This window comes from Melozone crissalis, unplaced genomic scaffold, assembly GCF_028551555.1.
Source record: "Melozone crissalis strain CALT ecotype California unplaced genomic scaffold, PUWL_Pcris_2 ptg000013l_1, whole genome shotgun sequence".
Taxonomy (NCBI): Eukaryota; Metazoa; Chordata; class Aves; order Passeriformes; family Passerellidae; genus Melozone; species Melozone crissalis.
This window is the reverse complement of record NW_026535791.1, coordinates 63,790,565-63,814,416: the sequence shown is the minus strand read 5'-3', so window position 1 is coordinate 63,814,416 and position 23,852 is coordinate 63,790,565. Positions and strand designations below refer to the sequence as shown.

The window sequence follows — 23,852 nt, the reverse complement described above, 5'->3', positions numbered from 1 at the left end:
CTTGAAATGTTTAATAAATTATTTTAAATTCCACAAGCCTAAAAGTAACCAAGGTCTTCTACTGAAAATGAACTATTTTCTTTCATGCTTGCATTTTTCTGTCTGTCACTGTAACAACAGATTTTTATGTTTTCTTAGGACAAAGCTTAGCCATTACTACACCTCTTACAAATAAATAGTAGGTGCAATTGTTTCTAAGTCAAAAGATATTTTTATTCTTTCAGCTAATAATTTCCATTGATAACAGAAATATGATGCTATCTAGCTAAGTATAATGGTTAAATGACTGGACAAAATTGTTAAAAAATTACCTTTTTCTACTGAAAATGTGATTTAAAAAGTAAATTACTGCACACATCCTCAGACACTCAGGATGATACCCTTCCCTTCCCCCCACCTCATATACACATACACAGTTTTGGCTTTGTTTTCTAAAAGAGCGTTTTCAAAAGAGTAGGAAATCTGCTTTCTCATTTGAAATATAGTGCAACAATTGTAGTGTACTGTCTTAGAGTGCAGTGTTAAGTTTGTAAATTTATAAGTTTCTAAGTTGAGAGACAACTTAATACACAACAAATTTCATATATATATTTTTAGATTAAAAAAAGTAAAAAGCACACTTTAAAATTATATTTGATGAAAAGCAGATTTTGAATTCATACTTGCAAAAGACTCTTGCATGTTGCCTATGAAATCACCTTTCTGGTGATTTTTCTCTTTTCTTTCTTCCTAAGTATTTACTTACTGCCACTAGAGTAGCTTTTCTGATTTTCATCCAAGAAGCAGTCAGGAAGTTTCTGAATTGCAGCTAAAAGTATGAATAACATTAAGTACAGCTCTTTTTTTTTTTTTTTTTTCTCCATAATAGATGATGACATGGACATCACAGTATGGTGGCATTTAGAAAATCAGTTGGGTAGCAGGAAAATGGAAACCCTAAAAGCATAATAAATGCACCTCCTTCCTTTGAAATTGCTGCTCAGGATGTCTTTCCTCCCTACATGCAGTGATGGTGAATCCATTACACGTGCACTGAGAGTGGATGTAACGCTCCAACTTGTACAGCACATTCTGGTCCAGAGTTCTGAATACAATGTACAAAAATATGTAATCTGTATTCTCTTTTTAAATACAGAACTACTGCTGCATGGAGACATTTTACATTTCTCCCATGGTCACTGAATGGCTTATTCTCCATCACAGCAGGGCTCAGGGGTGGTGACAGAATGGGGCTCATTAGTCCATACACCAAGAATGTTCATTTTCACATGTAAGTTGTTATCATCTACCTGTCACAAAAAGTTGCTACCAGGAAAACTCTTCCAATTTGAAAAACTCAGGATGTAAACATTATTCAGTTGGAAACTTGTGGAAAATGCTCTATCAGCAGAAGCTCAGAAAGATTATTTAGAATTGCACTTGAGCAGGTCAGGTCTGCTAAGGACCTGAAAATCCTGTGCAGAACAACTAAATAGGTCCCTTATGAGAGATCAGGAGGAATCCATGAACATAGTGCAGGGATAACTGAGGATTTGTAATTGGGCCACTTGAAGGATTATGAATTTACAAAAGTATTGTTTCAGGTGTAGGGTCTAAATGCAGGACTCGCTGAAAAAGCCAAGAGACATAACAAGAGCTGATACTTTGAGTATAAATTCCTGAGGTGGATGATATTGATCCTGTATTTCAAAAAATAACTGGGGGATTTTTTCATATTCTTGTCACTCTACTACTTATTTACCTCTTCCTGTAGCACTTGAAAGATTTACAAGGAGGTTCTGCTAAACACTTCTGCTTTTGTCAGTCTGAAGTTTCCATGCTCTGAGGCATCTCCAGGCATTGTGTGGTGATTGATTAGTCTTTTTTGGAGAAGGACCGTGAACAGCTGGAACAGTTAACAAAGTGAAAAATCCTTAAAGTGCAAACTAAATAGGGAAATATGTTTCTATAGCAATCATATATTTGTAGTGACTCTTTGAATAGGACATTGAGTTTGTATTACAAACTCAGACATATCTATATGCAATAAGGACAATCAACCCATTCAAAGTATCAAAAAACATAGATGACTCTGCTGATAAAAGTTAGAGCCACTCAAGGTGGTTTTAAAATTGTTAAAATTACCAAGACGCAGCTGAAGCAAGCTTTTGAGCAATTATCTGGGATACCTCAACACTATTGTTAAAGTGTCAAATCTAACAACATTCCATTCATGATTCTAAAAAAGCCTATTACTGAAGCCATCCAAAATTGACCACAAGGGTTTTTCGGGGGAAATACAATTTCATGCAACTCTGTTAAGAACACTTTTTATTAGAGCAGCAGGCAGGAGGAACTGGTTGCTTAGCAATAGTAACTTGGAAGGAAAAGTGCCTGGTCCTGTAAACATATGTAGGGGTTCATTTGTATTTCTGCAGGTGCCTCCATCCATCCATCCATCCATCCATCCATCTATCTATCTACACACACACATATATACCCTGATTAATTGTGTATGATTCGCATTTTTAAAGAGAAGAAGGAAAAAAAGAAAAAGAAATAAACAATCTTAGTTCAGACATGATTTAAAGTAGTTTTCTGAAAAGTAATTTAGGATGTTCATCTACAGCAATGTCATAGACTATGACAGGAAACCCAGTAGGTTTACAAAAACAGAAAAGTAAAAGCTGAACTGAAATACAAGGGTGATGGGTTTTACCAGCCACAACAACCTCAGGGAAGACACTTACTTATCTGTCACAAAGAGTTCTATCAATATTGAATGCTACAAAGTTATAGATAACACAGATGGCTCTCCCAAACAGTGATTGTACAAATCCAAGTTTTTAGTGATGGGCTGGAAAAAATGAGGTTGTTTTAATTTTTTCCGTCAGGCTGTTTATTGCTATGTACTAGGAAAAGTTAAAGATGAACCCTTCCTTAGTATCTTCCCTAAATTTTAGTATTTCAGAACAGAAATTATATCTAAGGTTAGCATCCTCAATTAAATTACTTTGTTTCTCATTTTACAAAATGGGTTTGCCTAGTCAGCATTCATATTCAAATTTGTATTTGCTTATTTCTTTCAGACAGTCACTCATTAGGAGTCGATACAGAAGGCTAGACATAATGATGCTGCCTAATCTCACAGATTTTATTACAAACTATTAAATGTTTACCAGCTTGCTGTAGTTGTATCTGCAGATAACAGACTTTACAGCTTTGTTATTTAAATCCAGAGCTGATTTTCAGGCATAATTTTGAGAATCAAGTCTGCAAAGAAGTTCCAAGTACTTCTGCTAAAACTAACCTGCAATGAATACTTTTTCTTCCAGATCCATGAGTACATGACATTAAAGCAGATACTGAAAACCCTTTAAAACAAAGAAGCAAGCTACTATCTTATTGCCACATGACTCACTGATGAGGCTCAGAAATTTGAGATTCAACTAAATAATCAAATCCATTCTTCCAGTTTGTCCTAACATTGTTGTGTCCAGTTCTTCTACAGAAATGGCTTTTGGTTGAAACTGGAAGACCAAGACTTAGAGAAGTGTCTAGTAATAGAGTAATTTTTTCTGCCATGTCCCATGGGTTTTGTCTTGACATGAGTGTACATAATTAGAAAGCAATTAGAAACATATGTGGAAAGCAGCAGTAGAGACTCTACCATGCCTAGAAAAAGGAAGGCTTTGGGGTGGTCTAACTACAGCCTTCCAGTACCTGAAGGGAGCTTGCAGGAAAGATGGAGCAAGAGAATTTACCTGCACATAGTGGCAGGACAAGGCAGAAGGGCTTCAAACTGAACGAGATTGGGTTTAGATTAGATATATGAAGGTGTGCACTGAAATATAGAAACTGTGGATGCCCCATCGCTGGAAGTGTTCAAGGCCAGGCTGGATTGAGGTCTGAGCAACCTGCTCTAGTGGAAGGTGCCCCATGGCAGAGGGTTTAGAACTACGTGACCTCCAATGTCTGCTTCCAACCCAGACCATTCTATGGTTCTGCGTCTCTTGGAAAGTTGTTGATTGTTCCTGCTGCAAAAATTTCTTTCTTACGTTGAGCTAGTCTGCCCCAGTGCAACTTGTACCTGCTGCCTTTACCTTGTTCATGTGACTACTTGTGAAGAGATAGTGTTCTTTTCCAGCATAAGAGACCAGAATATAAACAGTTCTATAAGTGAGGCCTTATGAGTGACTAAAATCAGGACAGACTTTCCCAGAGGTATATAATATTTACAGTTTGGTCATCCATAAGAGACTGATTCAAGGAGAGATATTTCCTGAATTGCCATCTCTAACCGATGTGCTTTTGGGTTGTATCATTACTAGCTATGAACTGCCCCAGTTCTTTTCAGTATCACCAAAGCTCCCTTTGGCATATTTGTCATTCTTCCTGTAATGTCATTAATCAACATTCTAATGAATGAACATGAAAAATTATTCTTGAAAAATTTCATTACTAATCCTTCTTTAGAGAACTCTTAACATAAACATTTTGCATTCTCTTGGTTAGCCAGTGCTTTATCTTTCTTACAGCTCTTCACTTTATTTCTGTGAGGTACACTTTAAGTCACTCTATTGTAGCAATTGAGTAAATTCTTGATTTAAATCTAAGTAAGTCAGAAAACACTTTTTTTTTTTGTTTTATAAGTTTGAATTTGAGTTTTTATTTGCTATAAAAGCATGTTTAATAATTAATAATAATAATAATATACTAAATAATAATTATTACTAAATAATAATTATAACATTTTAAATAAAAAGCCTTTCATATAATCTTGTATATTTTATCACTATTTGTTTCCTTGTGCTAATTTGATGTTCTTGAGAATATATTGAAACACTTTTGAAATTTGGTCATCAAAGTTAATGCCAGTCAATTTTTTCCTCAGTTATAGAGGCTGAGGTGAAGAGTTGCAGAAGGGCTTGAAGAAGCAGAAAAAAATTTTTGCATATTATTGCCTCAATACCTTATACTCAAATACTGGACAAAGTAAATTGAATATTAAGTAATAATGCATAATTACACATCGAGAGAGATGATAATGAAGAGTAAAGTACAACAAACTGTAATCCAATCACAAAGGCAAAGCATGCAAATGAAACAATCAGGTTAAAGATGCTGAATTGGCAGCGTTTAATAAAGATTTATAAAGAAAGAATATAATTTAGCATAGCAGAAAAAAAAAATCTATTAGCAAATATAATCTCCCTGATGCAATTCCTTTTTGGTACATGTTAATTCTTCTATTAACAAATGTCCAATGATTTTGCATTGAATATTCAAGGGAACTGAGTCAATATTAGGGAATCATGTAATTCCCTGCCAGAAAGAAAAAGATTCATTACAGCTACTGAGAATTAATTTGAACAGATGAAATAAAATATTGCCAAGTATTAAGTGATACAGGATCCAAGTGCTTGAGACCTATGGAGTTTTCATGGTAACTACTGCTCTTGAATCTAGAACATATGATGTCTGATCTGGAAGCAGTCTGCCCCATTGTTCCCATCTTAATTTAGATTTTTTGGTTTCATTCAAATATTATGTTACAAAGTACAATAATTTGTACAAAGATTCACGTATGCAATAAAACAAGAAATCACAATATTTTATATTTATCCTAATGAAGAACCACCTTAGTCAGCAGTCGTGTGAGGGGCAGTACCATGCCCTGTTTCTGGTCTGAAAAGCTTCAAAAGAGCCTTACCAACTGCAAAATTACTGCCTACTTCCTAAAATGAATGCAACTAAAGCACTTTGTTGAATAGATATTGAATAGATGGAATAGATATACTTATTGATTGTCTTTGTGCACACATAAGATGAGCATAAGTTTACCTTTAAATTAACTTTGCTTTTTTATTTAATGAAATACAAATGTAGGAGTTCAATATACATCCGTTGACTATTGACACTGCAGAAAATCTAGCAGAAAATCTTTCCTCTTTAGTGGGATTCTGTGACTAGATTTTGACTCATCACAATTAAAACATACTAAGCATCAGCACAAAGAGTATAATACAGGTAAATTTGATTTTTAATTAGCAAAAATTACCAGAAAACATTTCGATTTTTTTGATGATGTCTGAATTATTCATACACACTGCAGTACACTTCTCACCATGAATGATTCCTACACAAAATAATCAGTAATTACATTCTGAAAGCATTCCCTATACAGCTTCTTTGATTCTCTGCTAATAAGTAATATACACAGTCTACTCCTTTAAAAATGCTTTGCAATCTGAGTTGGGGAAGGGGCCTGCTCTGTAAAGTGTTGGCATTTGAGGTCTGAGCCAGTAACCACAACTGATTTCCTAATGTCATCTGTGTCACAGTTACAGAGGGAAGACGATTTTAGCTAGAACCCCAGCATTTGGATCCAGAACACAAAGTGGTTTATAGCCAGCACAGATCTGCAAGCATTTAATCTTCCTGAGGGACCAGAAATTATATTAGCTGTTCACATAGTAAAACATTGCCAGACTGCAATTACTGCTGAGGGCTCAACACAGGACCTGAGCCCCTTGAAACCCAAGGGCACCATTGGGCACCAATTGTGCTTTGGGACTCCCCAGATGGGCCTTTCCCTCCCTGGTGTTTTCAGCATGTTTTCATTCCTCTCATTTCCTACCCACACTTAAACAAGAGACCTCACTTCACCACTTAATGACTAGGGAAAGGGCTGTGTGAGGAGCAGAGAACAAAATTATTATGCCCCTCTGCAAATTTAATAATTAAAAAATTTCCCTCTACAACCTTGTTCAGAGCAGCACTTAAGTTTCTCTGAAATCTGTGGCTTTATTCACACTTTAAAGTTAAGTGCTTTGTTAGACAAGTGTATTCATTCAGACAATAAATGTACTTTTCCTATTCCCATCCAGGAGTTCAAGAACATTCTTTTTGCAATAACTAGGAAAAAATTTTTAGAAAGCCTTTTTACTATAACAACAAAAAAGTTATTTTGACTGAAATAGGATAGAAAATTTCTTCCTCCAGTGGAAAGGCTAAGCATTTCATTAGGAAATTGAAAACCAAAACCCAGATACTTTTGCTTCTGTTGCTTTTAGATGCCTGTTTTCTGTACATCAGAAAAAATAAAATGTGTTTAAAGACATTTTTTTAATAATCAGCCAAAATTTACATTTCCTGGGAAGGAGGTGACAAAATGATCCAATAAAGAACCTGCATCAATCAATTAAAAATTCTAGATAGTGTTTTGTTTTGTGAGAAGGATTTTTCATTCAGCGAGTTTCCTTATAAAAACAGTCTTAGCTCCTGTAAGAGCTGCTGCGTTGCTGCCATGGTGCATGTGTTTGATATTCTGCACGTGCTTCCTGCTTTTCTTTCTTGGTGGGAAACAGAAAAATTCTGTTCTGTGACAGCTCAACTATTTACAGTCACCCTGGTGTCACACACACACAGAGGAACAGTGTCCAGGTACCATCAGGAACAACTTTTGTTTCCAGCTACTGAGTTGCAAAAACCAGAGTAGTAATGTGCAATCACAGAGATAGAGGATGAGTGAACAGTAAGATATTGTGATATTGAAGTCATTTTTCACACCTGTAGTAAAGTGAATTCATTGCATTCATTCATCAATGTCGAACATTAACTGTCAAACTGAGTTTATGGACTCACAGGACTTTTAAAAATACTTGTCATCAGAACATGTGCACTATTACAAATTTCATTAAAAGCATATTCAATGCATGCCAAACTGTGTTTTTCGTCACCAAAACTTAATGATCCATTGCATATTTATTTTTGCAGCCAGCTAATGAAATGCAAAGAAAAGTGACACAGCAATGCCTAGTTGCTGACAAGTGCATATTTTTTTCAGGATGAATAAAGTTCTTACAAAGCTGACGACTGTCAGACTTAGCCAGTGATCAGAATTTTAAAAAATTCATTTCTCCTTACTGGTGGGGAGTTTTAGTCACATTCATACATATGTGTTTTAATAACCTGAGATCTCTATTTCATCTTAGATGTAATTAAATCATAGTAAGCTGGGGATCTTTAAGGTGCCCTTCACAGAAATATGTACTATTTCTTCAAATAGAGAGGGATCTCCTAACTGGTACATTTTTTGCCCTGTGTACCCTGTTCAGTGTGCTGTGATAGTACCAATTCTGTACTGTAGTGCAGTGTACAGTGTATTACATAACTTTATATACTGTCCTAGTGCAAGACAAAAAATAAGAACAAAAGAGAAATATTTTCCTGAGTTAGAAACCATAAAATCATTAATAAGTGTCAGTACATTTCACTCTCACAGGTATGATAGCATTCTTCTATAATTGGATCTGGGCTAAAAACTCCATGGAGGAACCTCTCCATCAGTGAAACTCTTTTGACCTGATATTCAATCAGTGCTGTGGGAACAAGCCTTGGCAGTGTGCAGTCTTTGGGCTCAGTTGTGAAAAAAGTAACACAGATGCAATTTTCTGTATGTTTTTGTAGGCAACCCTAGTCTAGCTGTAGGGCAGATTTCAAGTCACTCAACTTCAAGGCAAATCAAAGCAGAGAGGAATAATTTCCTGCCTCTATGACAGGGACACAAACTCTGAGCAGAGTACAGTCGCATTCTGCTTGGAAACTGTAACAGCTGCAGCAAACATATGGAGCTGCCATGGAAGAAAAGCTGTTTGGTTTGTGGAGTGAGACCCTAATCAAAGTGATTGATGCTGGGTATGATGCAGAAATGCAGCAGATATCCCTTTTGAAAGAAGGTACTTGAGAGAAAAATACAAAATGCTCTGATAAATGAAACAGGCTGAAACACCTGTAATACCTCTAGGATAGATGTTAAAATCACTTAGACTTATATTGGCAATGAGTCATTTCCCTTAATACAAAATATAGAAGATAGAGTAAAAATGGATCAGTGGTTCAATATTAACCCTGACATATCTGATTTTTTACACTGTGTGTTTTAATAGGATAAAAAAGAAGGGTATAGCCAATGAATCTCTTGTCAAATCTTCTTCTATTAAACTTGCTTGCAATGAACATTAACACCAAAGAGCAAGTATTTTTAAGTCATTGGATCTTTGCCATTGTTATTGAGGGAACTGTCTTTTTAAGTAATTAGCACAGGATATTCTGAAGGCAGACATAATTTCCTGCTAATGAATCAACAATATACAAGTATGAGAAGTCATGCTATTTTCACCTTTGCTACAAAACAGTGGTATGGGCAATAGTTGTTGAAGTTTCTGAAATTCTTTTGAGTCTAAGAGAAAAGCTGAGAAAAGTTACTTTGAACTCACTATTTTCATGAAGAGCTGGTACATACTTGTTCCAAACATGTAAACTGAAAACAGTCATTTTGGGGATGAAAATGGCACAGGCTTGTTTTTAAAAAGAGTTTTGATTGCCTTTCATGCTCCTTTTCTTTCCTGACATCTTTTATTTATTCTCATATGCAAGGAAAATGGTAAATCATTCTTATTAGATGCTCATTTGAGTGGGTAGCATGATACTTAAAAGAATATTTGGGAAATATTCTTTTTCTATATTCAAGCAACATGTTTTTTTTAGTTTCCAATATTATTTAGAATACTTCTGAGCTGTAAGTGGTGGACCTTAATCTAAAAATAAAAAAATTATGTTTGTTCAAGTAAATGATTAAATAAAATCTCAAGGGCAACAGAAGCATTCTGCATGTTTGAAATTGATGGATGGGTCTGGATCCAAGCTAACAATGTTCTGTACATCCTCAGACTCTAGAAAATGACATCTAGACAATATACCCATTGCTGTGCTAGCAATAACATGTGAAGAAAAAAATACACATAAAAACTTTGGGGTAACTAAAATGAGGGAAATACCTTAGAAAGGACAACTAACTTATAAATATTTCAATTCACACGAGATTTTTCCCAGTTACTATGTCAGAGTTTTCAGCTGTCTGCAGACAGTTTCTATACGGATGAACATGTTTTCTGTTAGAATAGTCCAGGTGGTAAAGTGACTGGCAATAAAAACTTGTGCTTCCATATACAGTAGATCTCTTTTATATATTTATGACATTTGGCAAATGTCCTGCTCTTAAAATCATGAGTGCATTTACCTCCCACTGAAGTAATTGAAAGCCAACAATTCTCTGGATCAATACAGCCAGGATCAGTAACTACAGGACTATAAAATTATTTCAGTCAAGTCCTTTCTTGTACAAGCAGGCTTTGCGATAGATGAAATGAATTTTCTTTCAGAAATATATTAATTGCATAGCAATCTGTTTGATATCAAGACTTCTTTGCCATGAAAAGCAGCAAAGGCTTTTTGGACAATCACCAAAGGCTCAAATTTTTCCTTGCAATAACTTTACTGTATACTCCCAGCAATTACATATAATTTAACACATATTACATTGTGAAAGTCAATAACTTGCCTATCATCCTAACCTTTAAAATCTCATGAAAAATATCCATGACAGTGGAAATAATCCTGTATTTGTCCAACCATGTATTTAGGGACAAAATTACAAAAAGGTTTATGTTGTTATTTTCCCCCACTCCATTGCTCTAGAGAGAATGATTCATTTAGTTTGGGTAAATGCAGTAGCTGGTGCCCTCTCTGCTCACACACTGTCCTCACCTGAGCAGAGAGCAGGGACACCAGCTTACATCCAGCTCCTCCCTTCACATTCTGACAGCAAATTCAGTGTCCACACAACAGCTGGAACTGACCCATGTACCCTAGTACATTGTAGTATTTCAATTAAAATTGTATATATACAAAGAAAAGCCCTATTACACTAAAGGGTAGTTCTGCAAAGATTTCTTTTATCCTTCATGTGATTTATCACTTTCAAAAACTGTGAAGACTGTCTTAGAGATGAATGCTGTGTTAAAAGTTTGTCTTCCATACATTTATTCTAGATACTCTTTAGACATATTAGAAGTCTTGAAATACTTCACTCTATATCAAGATAGAAGCAAATTCTGAGGAATAGTCATGAGCAGGCTGGAAACTCATGGGTAAGAGTCAGAGACCAAGGCAACAAAGGGAAACCAGTGTTTGGAGTTTGCTGCACGCTGCTCAGTCAAGGGGGGTCTGTTGCCAAAGCCTTTTTGGGTCTTGTCCTGCTGGGGGACATCAAACACCTCAACATCTGCTGGACAAGTAGCCCAGCAAGCTGTAGGCATTCCAGAAGACTCTTGGGATGCATGGAGAATAACTTCCTAAGCCAGGTAATGGGCCTACCAGAGGGGATGCAATACTTAATGTAATTTAGTAATTTAGTAATATGAGGGAAACTCATAATTCAAAACTTTCTTTGTGCACTATGTTTTCCAGTTCTTGCTACTCTCGAGGCAACAAAGAATGAAGCAAACATCACAAGAACATCAGAAAGAAAAGAAAAAAACCAAAATAAAACCAAACAAAAAAAATAAAAAACAAAAAACAAAAAAAAAAAAAAAAAAAAAAAAAAAAAACAAAAAAAAAAACAAAAAAAAAAAAAACCCAACTATATTGTATGAATGGGTACAATACCTACCAGGATCAAAAACTGGGATCAGAAACACAATGCCCTCTGCAAATCACTAGAGTCTTTAACAAACTCAGTTATAAAACACTAACTTTGGAATAAATAGAGAGTATAAAAGAAGTTGCATGGGTCACAAGAGTTACAATGTGAAGAATGAAAATACTTGGTTTGATTTCACTCCAAAATATCCATTTCCTCTGCCAACATATAGTATACAGATGTTTTTCCAATGTTTTACAAAATCTCCATGCCCAAGTTCAAATTGGTCTTAAAAAAGACAGCCAACCAGTACTTATTAGATTCAATACTAATTAGATTCGATATGACACTCACAGATTGATATATCTTGATTGTCCTTAAGAATATGAATTAACTTTACAGTGAAAACATAACCATAGAGAAATATACCTTTTTTAAAGGGAGATGCATTTTCAAATTACATATCTCACAAAATACTTCACTATATTCTGACTGTATTTAGACATGACCACTAAAATGATAATATGTCTACCACCAGATAACTAAGGTGGTGATGGACATAACTCTGAAATGAAAGTTTCATCTTTGCTTATTCAAAAAAGAGATAAAAAAAAATTTGTTTAATCAAAATTCCACTTAAAAACACAACTTTGAAACTATGCAGTTCAGGTTTCAGAGAACTAAGAGCAGCATGTGCAATAACTAAGTATGTACTGGAAGGAGTACTGGTATTAGCAGGATGCATAGTAGGTGACTGGAATTCTTCCCATAAAAGATAAATACTCACAGTTGATAAACTAACCAAGTCTTGTTTAATCTTTCTTTCCAAAGGAAAAGCAAAGATTAGGAAAACCTTTCTTTCTTTTCTGGCTTTCTCATAGAGGCAACAGTTGCTACTAAAATCCATTTCTCAGTTTTGTTGTCTTTCCACTATCTGAACATTGAATCTTTCTACTCTTACAAGTCCCCTAACTCAAGGTGCAATTGCTGCTGTATAATTATGTTGAAGAAAGTTGTTTCCTTCATCTTCTACAGGATGCAGATTTTAAAAAATTTATTTTGCTTCATTTTAGCAAATAAAACTACTGTATTACTGATTTAGTGAAAGGTCTCAATAAATCAAGAGAATTCTTCAAGAAGAAAGAAGAATAATCTAACTTTCAGACATTGAATTTTATATTTAAAAGTCCTTATTCCTCTCAGGGTAATATGTCTGTAATAAGACAAATGAACTTTTAGGGAGCTGCATCAAATTCATTGACAGGTAGAAATTACAGTTCTGGCCCTATCTAAAGCCTAATCCTTTGCTAAGTCAGTTCCTTCTCTTCCTCCTCTTATCTTTCAGTTTCTTATTCAGGCTCCTGTAGCTTGCATTCGATTGATTTCCTACATACAAGGTCTTCCAGTTTTCAATACAGCTTTTTATCCCCAAATTTCTTTAGGCTTGCCATCTTGACTTGTCCTCATTGCCCTCTAAATGTTATTCATCATATTCCTTAGTAAAGTTCCCAACTTCAGTTGGACTTTTAGTTTCTTCAATTTTTATCAATCCTCATCTCTCAAATATCATTTACTCTCCCAAATCTGCACTGTGCCAAAACATTGCAACATTGCAATAAGATCTTGTCAACTCCTCCTCTTTCCATCTTGAGTGGTCTTGGGATTATTCTCCTCTAAAGTTACATGAAGTTTAAAGACAGACAAGCCTGGACTCAGAGAACTTTAGAATACTGGTCTCCTTTCTTAAGTACTGCCATATGACAAATATAATTCTCAGACATTAATCAGTATCTCAAAGCTCGAGAATATTCTGATGCTAAAGTTTCACTGAGTATATTTAAAATTTGCCAATAATGACTGTTTGAGCAACAGGTGAATACAGCTGGCATTTGATTCTCCTTTATTCTTTGACTGGAGAGATGTAAATTCCAAGGAAAGCCTAAACCTGAAGTGAGTCTTTTCCTCTCTATTTCTATTAGAACAGCTTCCTATTCCATCACTTTCTCCTAAATCTTTATATTTTCCTCTTAAGTGGAGTTTTTATTTTGAGTGATTAAATATCAGATACATAATTGTATTTTTGAATTAACATTTGTTTGCCTCCCATGACTCATTTGTGTTCTAGAAAATTAGAAATCTGAAGAACTATACCAAGTATTGAAATGCATTATTTCTCTCGAAGGAAAGAATGTAATATTATTATAGTTTTTATTGATATGATATATTATCATATCATGATCATAGTTTTATGTATCTACTTTATGTATGATTATTATGTACATTTAAAAAGATGCTCGTGTTCACTATTTAAAAAACAATAATAAAAAAATGTAATTATTCCTTGGCTAATTTCCTTTTGTAGAAAACAAATGTATTGGTGACTTTTCAATGGAGTTAGTACCAGAAAAATGGAATGTGAAACTCATAACCAGCACAATGAATGAAGATATTTATATTAATTTCAGCAGGAAAAGAGCTGGACCTAAGTTTGATAAACAAGTAAATACAAGATATAATCAGATAGAGAATTCTCAAAGAACATTAAATCAAATGTCGACTTGTTTCCATCTACTTTATTTACTTCATTTCACTTATCCTCTCTTGAAACAGAAAGCAAAATCAGTACAAAATTTTCTAATCCTGATCAAGAAACTCATGTGAAAATAAACATATGAAAATAGCCACACTTTGATTTGGAACAAGTTTTCTGCACACATAACTGAGAAGACAATAATTTTTTCTGGGAATTACAGCTGCATTTATTTCTCCTTCAAGATTTTGCACAAAAGAGTCTTTACATTTATAACGATTTTTGACAATGCAGTATCTGTATTTTAACACCACACAGATCATTAGCATTCATTTTTAGCCACAAACACAAGTCATACTGCTGAATATATCAAACCCTGTAAATCCTACTAATTAGTAACATTGGCAGTTGTGTGATATTTTATTGTCATTCATCAGACAGCTTTATTTTGGTTTTAAAATGATAAAACTAAATGGCTTTTATCCTCTGTCATTCTTCATTTACAATCTGATGTGGGGACAAACCCACACAGAAAAACCCACACATAATATGGTCATATTAACTGAAAGCAAATGCAACTGAAACAATCTCTGCTGATAAAATTATGTTTTTGCAATTTCTGACAACACAAAATACAAACTGGCAATCCAGTAATTCAAGACAATGCACATCCTAGGAAAGAAAAGTGAATTTATCTGATAACATTATAAATCTTATATTTCTTTTGAAGTAACATTTACAGAAGTTCTTATTATCTTTACATAAACTCAAACATCACAGCCTGACTTCATTGTAACTGTAATAAAATCAGATATTTCTTTCTGTATCCATTAGAAAAGTTTGCAGCTGTTTCATTTACTTGGCTTTGTTAGTAATTTATCATCTTACCTTTAGAAATAGATAAAGAGTAAAATAAAACAACAGACAGAACAAGAGGACACAGTCTCAAGTTGTGCCAAGGGAGACACAGGCTAGAATTAAGGAGGAAGTTTTTCACAGAAAGAGTGGTCAAATACTGGAATCATCCACCCAGGGAGGTGGTGGAGTCACCATCCCTCGATGTGTTTAAAAAAAGACTGGACGTGGCACTTGGTGCCATGATCTAGTTGAGGTGTTAGAACATGGGTTGGACTCGATGATCTTAAAGGTCTCTTCCAACCTAGAAATTCTGTGATTCTGATTCTGTGATTCTGTAAAATACAAAGTATTCTAGATCTAGTCAAGTACCTCAATGTTTGTGCTAAAAGAAAAACTAAAAAGACAAAAAAGTCAGTCCCTCAGTTTGAACATGAAGTTGGGAATATAAATCTATGCAAACATAAGAAAGCAGCATTTACAGATGCTTCAGCAGGTGCTTCTCTCAAGTACTCAAACAACTCTCCAGTCACAAACATCTTTCACTTGGAGAAGAATCAACTTGTTTAACAAGAGAAGATTCTACCTCAGAATAGTAAAATACCTTTAACCAGATGTATTAGGCAGCAATATCGAGCAGTGTGTCCAGCACTGCACCAGAAGCCTGGTTCAGGAGCCTGGGCAGATGCACAAATTGCCAGGTGGAAGGTGGCTGAGCAGGTGCCCAAATTGCCTCTCTCACACCACTCAGAGAGCTGCAAGTCTCTGCAGGCTGTGCCACACAGCATCATTGGGGTCCCTCAGCTACCCCAGCACACCCCAAATGCCAACAGGGACCACCTGGAAATCCCAACCCTAACCAATACAGGCATTGGCCTGAAGCAAGAGATTCATTTCACTGCTCAGTGTGACCACTTCAGAAGGAGAGCAATTGCTCTGTAAATATTCAATTTAGCAGGTGCCCGTTTATGATAATGGAATTCTGAACACAGGGCAGAGCTGTGGTTATTCCTGTGGATACCTGAAGACAGATAACTCATTCCAGAATGGCATCCCTGCCTCAGACATTCAGTGTCACAGAGCCCCCAAAATAAATACTAGTGCCAGCCAATTGATCATAAATGTAGTAAAGACTATTGAAATGTCTTTTCAAAGAGGCGTCAAAAAGTGAAATTGTACCAATTGTAATCTCCATTAAAATCAAGTATGAGTATGAAAATCTAAGTGAAATTGTAAGAAAGTAAAAAGAGCCAAGAACAAATGATTTCCTGAGTATGGGAAAAAACCTGCTGAAAATTACCAATTATTATTACCAATTATTTACCAATGTAATAGCTGAGTTCTGAAGGAGCTGGGAAAATGTATTCTTTTGAGGGGCAAGAAATGTTATTTTCCTCTATTTATCTTCAGAAGTCCTAAAAAATATAAGCATTTAGAGTTTGAAAGGTCAAAAGTAGACTCCCCAGGGCCTTTATTTTCCTCATGAAGAAGGCAAAAATTTGATTTACCATTTTAAGTCTAAAAGAAAACTTAATTTTGAAATATCACATCAGAAGTTCATAAGAGAAGCTTGATTTCAGAAAAGTCATCTTGCTGCAATGTATCACTATCATTTCACAAAAAATGCTTTCAAAATTTAAAAAAAAAGCTTTATTCTAAGAAGTAGAAGCACATAAACCATGCATAAAATCCAAATGGTGGATAAATGTCATTGTGACACAAAATGTAGATATTTTGGTGAGAACAATCAGCACTTAAAACAGGCACATCCATATTGAGCTTGAACTTGCAAGAGCTATTCCTCTGTAGTGTGAAGAAAAGAAAAACATTTCTGCTAGAAATAAAATATTTGTATTTACACGGTAGTTAAAATACCATGGCAGAAGGAGACTTATATTGTTTAAAAATGTGTTCTTACACATTGCCAAAAAAAAAAAAAATCAGTCCTAGTTTAATAGTTCTCTGTGTTTTTTTTAACAGTTCAGCAACTACCAAAGTGATATTTGAGGTTTCATTTCATAAAAACTGTTTACTCTCAGGTGGCTGTTTTATTTTATAGAACGTAAGAAATTAACGGAATAATGCCTTGTGAACGTCTGCTTCACTGGGACTTGTCATAGGAAAGACTGAATGTCTAATCTTGCATAGTGACATTATACTGGCTTGTTTTCAAAGATGAAAATCTTGAATTCTATTTAAAGTGAGATGATGTTCCATGGCAATATATAACAACCAGTCTACTGGACAGGTGGAAGAAAACAAAGGCATTCATCACAAAGAGACCTGACTGCTTAAAGAGAAAAAGGAAAGCAGCACAGCTACATGGATTTATGTCTGTCAGGCCAGAAGCAGCAGCATTTTTGCTCATGTCACAGACTTTGAATTTGAGTTATTCCTATAATCAAATGATGAAGTGGAATCACGATCCAAGGCTTTCTAAGCTTAACGTACTTCACTGTTCCTAACTACCAGCATTTTTTTCAGTCTGTCTCTTTATTTATGATAGAGGAAAGGAGAGAGAAAGAAAGACATTATTCTTTCAAAAACTAATCCTTGTCTTTCTACTAGAAATCACTTCAGTTGACTGAAATTACAAATGTTAAAAAAGGGCAGGCCAAGCCTATATTCTGCTGCAATTCTACAGAGAAAAAACCTAGTGAAGAGGAGCAGAGGCACTGTCATGATAGGCCATAGCATGAATTCAGAATTGATTTTCTTTACTTGCTGGACAAGAGCACATTTTTATACAAAGCTCTGTTCATGTCCCAAAGCTATTTAGGGTCTGTAGGAGGAAATGTTGACAGTCTCTTTCTTAAGCCTTCTTGTAGCTAATACTGCAGCCTCTGCCAACTTGGCATTGCAAGGCTTCTATTGGACTCTGTGTGGGATTTGTAAAGCCCAACAAATCGAGAAAAATACTTTCCTCAGAGAAACCTCAGGATTTTCTCTTAGGAGATTAGTATTATGAAATGAATGTTGCTTTAATGATTAGAATTTTCGAGCATTTAGATGGGACAAAAACCTATGGACCTACCGTATTTAAAAATCTATACTTTAAAACATATATTTTTGTTTGAAAGTACAATTTTATATCTCATAATATCTCTGAAATGAAAATATGTGAAGATTTGCAGTGACTCTCCAGAGGAAAAAACAGGTATCATTTCAAGATGCTAAACTATGTATTGTTTTAATTAAGTTTACAATTAATATTATAATACAATTTATAGAGTTTTAACTCTTTCCTCTTGTCACTAACACTAATCAAATGGACCCTTCCAACAAAGAGTAGATGCAGTTTACATCCTGCCACTAACAGGCAGTGTGCTGCAGACATCACTGAGCTTCAGAATGGTTAAGAATTTTGCATTTTGAATAGACATAAGGTTCATGAACAAGCAGAAAGTGGGAAGAAATTACTGATATTTTTGCTGCAGACTTTTTTTAAATATTTCTGGGCTTTCATTTCATGAAAGAGCTGTTCATACTGTATTTGGCACATGCTGTATTCTGAAGGTATAAAAGAACACAGAAATGGCTTCTGTCAGATCAGAATCACATCAGGCCCAGTTTCCTTCCCCAAGTGGCCAGCAGGAGATGACTAAATAAGAAAAACAACACCCCAGAATGGTGTGTGCAGCACTGTCCCTGTTCCCAGCTCTGCTATTCTACAAGGAAACTTTTGGTTCAGGTTCCATGAGATAAAAAGAAATTGCTATATAAGTATATTAAGCCACTTAAGTATTCATTGCCACAAAGCAATTACTGTCCTCTTTAACTAACTCTAAGATGGAATTGAACATCAATAGGTCACAAGAACAACATTGTTTATTGTAAAGTGGAAGGAAAACAGTCTTGGAAAAAGACAGCTGTGTTTAGACTTTGTGAGCTGCAGCAGATTCATGTGCACAGGTTTTTTATTTACCTGGAAGAAATCAGGGGGAGAAGCCACGGCACCAAAGGGAGGAGAACTGGTGATGGTGGGTGTAAAAAATGTGAAGTCTGTGCCTTTCCAGGCACTGCATTTTCATTGAGGTGAACTTTTAATGTAGCACAGTACTACTGCTAATATTGTTTAGAACAAACTAAAATCAAATCACTGAGAACCGTGGCACATAGTTAGAACTAAAGCTAATCCTATACAGTATTTTCAGATACAAAATTGTCATTTTAAAGTACTGGTCTATTGTCATTCACAGAGCAAAGCCATTTTCTGAAATTTTTACAACTTCACAGTATGTTTTCAGTCACACTATATTAAAAGATTTCTCAGATCAAAAATTCCTGTGCTGTTGATTCTCCTGTTAGTGTTAACAATGGAGCTTTTTTCCTCATTTTTGTTAAAATTGCTGCTGGTATAAAAATGAGATCAAACTTTAGGCACATTAGGCACTGTATTTTGGATAGAAAATCAGCTGCTGCTTTTTCTTACCCTTGTCTCTTTCTTCAGAGTGAAAATCATTAGAGGCAAGAATTCACCTTGACATGTACCTCTATTTTCTTCACAACAGAGTTGTTTAAAAATTTAAAATGGCAATGATTGGTGAATTGCAACAGCAAGTGAAATCGATAATGAAAACAGCTTTATCAGCTCTCTCACTGCTCCTGTCCATGTATCTTCTGCAAACTTGTTACTCTTTCTTTCAGGTTCTAGAAGGATATTTCACTTTGGGGGCAGGAGGGGACACAGCTTTTCATCCTGAACTAGGGGCCTGAATCAGAAAGTGTTTCCATTTTCATTGTGGAAGTGATTCTGGTTTTCCATTGTCCACAGAGAGACTGAAATTACATTAGACTCATGGTTCCATTACCAGGAGTTGGGCAGTGGGAATATGTAACACTTTGAAACCGGCCTAAACAACCCTGAGGATGACAAAGAAACTCATTAAAGTTCCATACATCTTAGAGCCCATTACAGTTTCTGGGCACCCAGCAGTCTTGTTCAATTGTGCATATGCATGTTTACAGAAGATGAGAGCCATAAAAAATGGGAAGGAGAGATTTAGTGTCTGCAGTAGTTTAAAATGGAAGGTATGACTCAGGGCCAGAAGTTTACTTATATATGTAAGAAGATTTGACTACAGATATATAGAAATCTATGTGATATTTATGTTCAAGCATACCCCAAAAAAATTATTCAATGAAATTGTAATTTCAGTCTTTTCAATCCAAGCTTTTATGTTGAATCTGCTCTCCAAAGACTGTAAGTACATTATTGAATGTTTGCTTCATCACCTTGTCTAATAACTAAAGCTAATTTAAGAATTCATAAGTTCCAAAGACATTGTAGAGTGTCAATAATGCATCAGAGATTTGCCTTAATAATATCTAACTAATGCAATAATTGCATTTACTCCTTTGCTGCTTGTGTGGACAGGAACAGATTTAATTATAAAAGCAAAAGTATGCAGATTTTAGCAAATTGCTAGTTTCGTTCATCAAAGAATACAAAAAATACAATGTAAGCCAACCCCTCTTGACATCACAAATTCCTGGTTTCTAAATGCTATAAAAAATAAATACAGTATTTAGTATACATCCATATGTAGCACCAAAATTGATGTGGACAGCAAAAGTGTACTTTATCTCTGTTATTCATTTTTCCAGGTTTTACTTTAGACTGTTTTCTTCTACCTTCACAGACTGAACACAAAAATCACAACTGGAGATTTGGTTGTAGTTTCATGCAAAAGAAGCCAACTATTCCTTCCAAGAATGTCCAAAGACACAAATCAAAGTACAATGAATGGGGAAAATAAGGACATTGACTTAACAAGGTAACATTTATTGCTGCTTTAGCACTACTGTAAAATGAGATGTGCTCACTGAGTTATTTAATTTAGCTTTGGTATCCATAATGGAAGGGGAATATTCTATTCAATTAAAGCACACAGCATTGGTTAAACAGCACTTGGCTATTTTCATCTCTTTGAATGCTGTTATCAGAAGCTCAAAGCCACCACACAAAAGTAAGCATCATCTATGTCTAGAATATGCTATGTATCTGTGGTGTCTGAAGAGTTGCAAATTTGAAAAGAAAAACTTTAGAACCATTTTGAAAAAAAATGTTGAATTTTATTCGTAATTGGAATCAACTAGCTAAAGGTGAGAGTAAAGGAAGACAGTATATTAGAAGAGTATTTCTTCTTTCACAGGTTAAGAAAAGCTGTAAATTTACAACAATTACTGAAACCATTTACCTATTTTCAAACCTACATACAAAAAAAAAAACCAAAAAAAAAACCCATTAAACAAAAAACAAAAAAAACCCAAACCTGGTATGTTCATCTTGCCCTGAAAAGATCACTAAATTTTCTGGAATAGTTTCTTCTATTCAGGCACGTGCCCCAATTCCTAGAGCACATTCCCAAGACGTGCCAGCCTCCCCAGAGTGCCCCCATGCTGGCAGTTAAGCCGTGGGGCCTGAAATTGTGCACATGCTCTTATAATTGGAGAGTAATGTGATGTTCCCTCTTGTATTTCATTGCCAATAAGGCTCCAACACACAATATTCTTTTAAATGAAAGGTATACTTAAGCTGAACAAAATCACACAAATCTCTGCTTTAGTAAGACAAAAGCAAATGAAATTCCAAACATTTAGCGAAATGAGTCATCATTATCTGCATCAAAAAACATATCAAAGACTGAGGAAAATGTTTACACTTTAATTTTGCTATTTCTACATACTAGGATATGATAATTTAAGCAATTTTAGCTTGTGTGAGTTTATTTGGGTAAAGGGACAACACCACAACTTCCTATTTAATAACACTCTGCTGAACAGACAGAACCTGTTGGTAGCACTGGGAGAGACAAGTTTTTCCTTTTTCACAGGAAATAGTAGGGTCCTGATCTCCTCCATGCCCAGGAAACTTGATATGGCATGTAATTAAATGTCATTTACAAAGACAGAGAACTGAGATCAGTTATTTTTGTCTGAACATGAACATTTCAATTGCTTACACATCAGAACATCATTTGGGGCAACTGATCCAGAGAAAAGAAATTATTGAATATAATCACTTTAATGATGACACAAAGTTGTGCAACTCACAGAGAGAGGAGACTTTCTAATGAAAAAAACCCAGAAGCTGGAAGCTACAGAGGCCTCAGTGACTTACAAGCCTTGACATAGGATGTTTAGGACCTGTGCAATGAAGTTATGCTCAGACAAGCCTCTAAAACTAAAATTCTAGACAGACAAATTTGCCTTTTTATTTTGACGCACCCTGTAGTGCAGCTGTGTTGATTTCCACACCCCATGCTCTGAGCTGGAAGATCTCCCTCTCAGCCCAAGAAGTTGACATTGAAACCAAAACACTGAAAGTTCTGAATGCTTATCTAGTCCCCACAGACCTTGGAAAGCCCTGACATGCATGTTCTCTTGGCATTTTAGCCTTTTACAGTGGATTCCTTGCTCTATCCTTCCTCTCTCATCCTCAGCTGTGGCAAAAAAGTACAATCAGGTATTTTTATTACCCATTTTCCCCTTCAGAGCTATGACAATCAGTTCACATATTCAAATAAAGGAGAAAAGGTAGCATGAAACTACTTCTGCACAATTAATTTAAAAATTCCAGATTTTTTTTTCATAAAATAGTATAGGTTTTGTAAAAGAAACCGATTGCATTCATATTGCTTTCTATAGCTTTGGAGTACAATAGATTAAGACTGCAATATTAAGCACCTGTTTTGTTCACTTCTCTTTTTCAGATGAACATACTAATACTATATACAAATAAGATGCAATAAATATACAAAGCCACTATAAAGTTAATGCACACTGTAAAACATACATAAATAACATTTTCCATGAAAGTTACACATTCCAGTTTCTAGTAATACAAATCTGCAACACCAATTTCTTCCAGAATATAAATACATCATTCATATACACACATACGTGCTTTAATAATATTGGCTTCCTTTTATTTAGCCAATTTTCCTGGCAGAAGACTTCTATATGTGAGTCATAGTTAATGGTTAAAAAATACTAAATATTACTCCATGTAATAGTCAGATTATAGCTAGGGTGAAATTAACATATATTAATGTCAGAATAAAATGTAACAAATTAGCAACTGGAAATTTTATTTTTGTACAATGCTGAATCACTATTTTTGCTGGTTATTATCTGTATTCCAGACAAGATATTCTACCCCTACATTAGATTGCACTTCAAAAGAGGGAGAAAACATATATGAAGAACAATGCAAAGATTTGAAAGATGTTATACAGATACAATTATGAAAATGTTTTCTGATTTTTTGTTGAAAAATTCTATTAAAAATCTAACATGACATGCAGAAAATTTCTATGAAATAAATGAAAAAAAGTATAGTGCCATCTCAAGGTTAGCTACCCAAGTATTTAATTTTTATTTCTAGAGAAAAAACTAAAAAGTTATTTTATCTGGCCTGAAAATGAATTAATTATAATCTTTACAATCAGATATTATTTTACTGCTTTTTGAAGTGTCATTACTCTCTGACATTTCTTTTGCACAAGTACTTAACTTCCTTGTGAAAGACAGTTATCTTACATATCTTTTGGATTAATACCTTCTTTATTCTCCTGCTGTTTCCTTCTTTTCATTTTGTCCAAGACCTATCTAGACATGCAACTTTTGAGTAGCCTGATTTTATTTTTTTTTATTTGTTACTTTATGAAAAGAGTAGTATCTCTGTATTTGTAGAATATAACTTAAAAGCTCCAATCATGGCATGTAATACTTTCTGACAAAAAGAATTCTGAAGAGTTAAGTCTACATTAAGCATTCATGACCACACACTATATTTTCATTACTCATTTCGATACCCACAAAAGCTGACTTAGAAGCAGGAAATGTGCAGAAGGACAATTTTTTTATGCTTATCTTTCAAGTACACACCTAAAACTATCTTGGATAGTTTGAAAAGTCAATTGCTAGAAAGGCTACTCCTGCCTTTAAACTCAATCACCTTATGGCTAACAGCAATTGATATGCAACCTAGTGATCCTG

The 23,852-nt window shown here is 34.8% G+C and overlaps 1 protein-coding gene across 4 annotated transcripts in view; it reads right to left on the bottom strand.

Moving 5' to 3' along the window:
- IL1RAPL1 (interleukin 1 receptor accessory protein like 1) overlaps window positions 1-23,852 on the bottom strand; it is a 687,620-nt gene that overhangs the window by 454,687 nt on the left and 209,081 nt on the right. The window contains exon 1 of one of the 4 annotated variants that reach the window (XM_054271411.1): window positions 1,742-1,857. The exons of the other annotated variants lie outside the window; for them this stretch is intronic. The gene's annotated coding sequence lies outside the window, so the exon portion shown is untranslated. Of the gene's footprint in view, window positions 1-1,741; window positions 1,858-23,852 lie in introns of those variants that run through there. 4 annotated transcript variants of the gene reach the window in all.